General features: G+C 34.2%; 1 pseudogene; it reads right to left on the reverse strand.

The window, feature by feature from the left end:
• LOC106473690 overlaps window positions 1-4,888 on the reverse strand; it is a 21,910-nt pseudogene that overhangs the window by 15,014 nt on the left and 2,008 nt on the right.

The raw sequence follows: 4,888 nt of genomic DNA on the forward strand, positions 1-4,888 counted from the left end.
CAAAATTGGCGGCTAAACTGGTAGCTAGCTAAACTTATAGCGTTGATAAGAATTTTACAGCAAATATTCATTCATTAGTTAGCCAAGCCGCGTTTTTTATTTTACCCACCATCATGCCCCAAGCTGAACAAAAAACGTGGCCTGGCTAACTAATGAATGAATATTTGCTGTAAAATTCTTATCAACGCTATAAGTTTAGCTAGCTACCAGTTTAGCCGCCAATTTTGATTTCATTTCTGTAAGTCGCACACTCAAACCTTGTTTAGTCGCACCTACTAAGGTGTTTTTGATTAGATAATGAATATGAAAAACTGTTGGTAAATGTTGAAGGAAGTTTAAATTCCTTCTTTAACATCGACTAGACGACAAGTTATAAAAGTTATTCTTCGAATGTGAGAATCCAGCCTACAAGTTAGTCTTAGTTGTCCAAATTAAACAAAACTGCATTTTTCGTTCCTTAATCGTAGCTGTCATTGTTTGAACCTCGTAATTCAGTAAATTCTTACAGTTGGTCAAAACCTCTTCTTGACATTATTCAAATAATTTATACTTTGTTTCGGGCATCAACTAGCAGATAAACTATTCTGAAGTCTTATAAAGGTCACTCTCAGACCCTTTTTCTGACACTAGATACAAAATAAACGACAAACTAGCAACATTAATGAAACTGGAAGAAACTACAGCGTATTGTGAAGTTTGATCATCAGTTGATGAGTTAGCATCATACACGTGTCTACATTTTTAGTAGTTTATTATGATCCGCTTATGAATCAAACAAAGAATTATCAAACCAAAGGCACAACCATTAGAAACAACGAAGGATGAAGGGAAAAAACAACAACCTGATATAATGTTCATAGAATGTCACAGTGTGGATCTAGTCACAAGAGGAAGAGATAGTGCTGTTAATTGAGAACCAGCTGAATGACCGTCATATGACGGGAAATATTGATTAATTTTTCTTCTCAAAATTATACCTAAATAAATGTATTATGAACGTGTTTTCAAAAACTTAATTATAATCTAGTAACAATATACGTATGGAGAATGACTATCCTATTTCTAGAATTTCACGAAAATATTTTTACGTATATTTGATCATCTCTTTTGAGTATTGCTTAATTAGCATTTTGACTTCTGTATATTTTAAAGTTATGTCCAACTGTTCTTCTTGATAAATCCTTATGGATCGAAACATGTGAAAAAAAAAATGGATTCTCAAAAACATATTCCTACTTGGTCAACTGTATGACTTTGATGACCGTAAAGACAGTGAATTTTATTATGAGTTTCGACGTCTTCTCTTTGGACTGCATGTCTTCCTGGTTTGGGCTTTGTTAGCCTGTTGAGTTTACGAAGCGCACTTTAATTTGGACATTTTCAAAATTAAAATGTACTACGGGTAAAACATGAGGGTTATTATAGAGTTGTAGCCGAGGGTTCCGATTGGACAAAATTTGGTGATGTTGCATCAATGTATCTTTTTTTGACTACTAAGCAAACGTAATGGAGAATTTCAGCCAAAGATTATGATTTTAGTGTGCCAGCAATACCAAGCGTGAGAGGTGCGTATACCCCCACAGCACAAACATAGTATTGGAGTAATACCTCGCAACTATGTTACTAAGCGAAGTTTTAGTAAACCATCTACATATAAAATTCCGAAATATCCGCTATTATTACCTTACCATGTATGGGTAAATATTCTTTGCTTATCAAAAATAAAATTAAGAAATTTAATTCGCACCTGTCAATATAACTGAGATGTGTTTTTAAGCCTAACTGTCACATAGATTTGTTTTTCTATATTTAAGGACCGTATCCCTGCAGTAAAGTCATCAAATGTATTATATAAATTTACTTGTCCCTGTCGTCAATAGGGACATATTGGATCTACTGAAAGACAGTTGTTAACCTGATATCCCCGAATAAGTCGAGTGTACTTGAAGTTGAACATTCCCTCGGGAAGTGTGACGTAGTTTGAGATCTTAGCAATAGCCAATGATGAACAAAGTCATCGAATAAAAGAGAGCTTGTTATACACAGATAACTAAGTAGGCTTAGCTTGTAAATTAGTCACCTGTGTGTAACTAGCTACGAATTTGGTTGTCTAATACCTCAGACACATTTAATCGTTAGCTAGGAGAAACAATATCCTAAAAATTGGTTTAATACGTATGATTTATAGGACTAGTGATACGTTAGCCTGACTTTGACGAGATATAAACTATAAATGTCTTGAAAATTATATCATGCACTTCGCCGAAAGTGAAAATGGCGACGTTTTTCTCGTCCAGTGGAAGACAGGTAGTGTTTCTAAATTCTCTCACTCACCGATATCTGCCACGATACTCCCAGGTTCCAGGTCCTGGAGAAACTTCTTCACGTGCGGCCAGGCGCGGTATCGAGAGTCTACAAGATGAGGAGCAATTTGGTTGTACACATCATGAACATAAGCTTTTTCTAGGGCTAGTGATCGAGCTTGGCGTTCTTCAAGTGTTGAATTTGAAGTTTTCTCGGACATGCTTGGAGTCATTTGATCAGTCGACAGTAGAGAGCGCTTTCTCCCTCGCAGCTACATGATCTGTGAAAACAATAGAAAATTCAAATTTTCATTTTAATAAACGACATGTCTAACATCTTGAATTTAAAAAAAAAGCCTTAAAGAGTATAATTGATACTTAAAATATAAATCTAATCAGGACATAAATAGGTAAGTTTAATATTTCTGAATCTGTTGTCCTTGTTTAGATTGAAGATTAACTATCGACTTTATTATATAGTATCGATGTCCGCATTGGGTCTGGCATGGCTTAATGGTTAGAGTAGTCGACTTGCAACCTGTGGGTGATGAGTTCGAATACCTTCACTCGTCCTTTCAACCATGGGGGCGTTACAATGTGTCAGTCAATCCCACTGTTCGTTGGTAAAGAGTTGACTAGTTTCTTCTCTTTAGTCTATCACTGCTAAATTTAGGACGGCTAGTGCAGGTAGCCCACGAGTAGCGAAATTCCATAAACAAAACAAAATCTTGTTTAATACTTCACGTTGAAGATATTCGTATAGAGAAATTTTTAAATGAGATTTTCAAAGGACAAAGCATTTCGAACAAGGAAGCTTTCATGTTATCCATAAAGGAGGAAAAACTCGTATATCATAACGTTTAGGAAAGCAACGGGTTCCGAAAACAAATCCAATCAAGATTAACGCCATCGAAAGCCATTACGAGAAAGCCAGGCATATCTCCTGTTATCATTGACAAGATATTAAATAAGGATTTTAAGGTAACGAAGGATCGCAAACTTCTGGTTACACCTCGAAATCAACAACTGTTTTCAAAAGAAGGATGGCCTAAAGAAATACATCTATCTGTGCAAAATATAATATAAAAACTTCACTAGGGATAGTTAGGTGACATTACACACATCACAATAATATACATACTTCATTAGGGATAGTTAAGTGACATTATACACATTGTAATAACATACATACTTCATTAGGGATAGTTAGGTGACATTACACACACTATAATAACATATACACTTCATTAGGGATAGTTAGGTGACATTACACACATTATAATAACATACACACTTCATTAGGGATTGTACAGTGACATTACACACATCACAATAATATACATACTTCATTAGGGATTGTACAGTGACATTACACACACTATAATAACATACACACTTCATTAGGGATAGTTAGGTGACATTACACACATTATAATAACATACATACTTCATTAGGGATTGTACAGTGACATTACACACATCACAATAATATACATACTTCATTAGGGATAGTTAGGTGACATTACACACACTATAATAACATACACACTTCATTAGGGATAGTTAGGTGACATTACACACATCACAATAATATACATACTTCATTAGGGATAGTTAGGTGACATTACACACACTATAATAACATACACACTTCATTAGGGATAGTTAGGTGACATTACACACATCACAATAATATACACACTTCATTAGGGATTGTACAGTGACATTACACACACTATAATAACATACACACTTCATTAGGGATAGTTAGGTGACATTACACACATTATAATAACATACATACTTCATTAGGGATAGTTAGGTGACATTACACACATTATAATAACATACACACTTCATTAGGGATAGTTAGGTGACATTACACACATTATAATAACATACACACTTCATTAGGGATAGTTAGGTGACATTACACACACTATAATAACATACACACTTCATTAGGGATTGTACAGTGACAGTACACACATCACAATAATATACAAACTTCATTAGGGATAGTAAAGTGACATTACACACATCACAATAATATACAAACTTCATTAGGGATAGTAAAGTGACATTACACACATCACAATAATATACATACTTCATTAGGGATAATTAGGTGACATTACACACACTATAATAACATACACACTTCATTAGGGATAGTTAGGTGACATTACACACAATATAATAACATACACACTTCATTAGGGATTGTACAGTGACATTACACACATCACAATAATATACATACGTCATTAGGGATAGTTAGGTGACATTACACACATCACAACAATATACAAACTTCATTAGGGATAGTAAAGTGACATTACACACATCACAATAATATACATACTTCATTAGGGATAGTAAAGTGACATTACACACATCACAACAATATACAAACTTCATTAGGGATAGTAAAGTGACATTACACACATCACAACAATATACATACTTCATTAGGGATAGTAAAGTGACATTACACACATCACAATAATATACATACTTCATTAGGGATAGTCACGTAATAGTATGTACATTACAATAATACAGACACTTAACGAGTACTAGTC

The sequence above is a fragment of the Limulus polyphemus genome, unplaced genomic scaffold, assembly GCF_000517525.1.
Source record: "Limulus polyphemus unplaced genomic scaffold, Limulus_polyphemus-2.1.2 Scaffold6407, whole genome shotgun sequence".
Classification (NCBI taxonomy): Eukaryota; Metazoa; Arthropoda; class Merostomata; order Xiphosura; family Limulidae; genus Limulus; species Limulus polyphemus.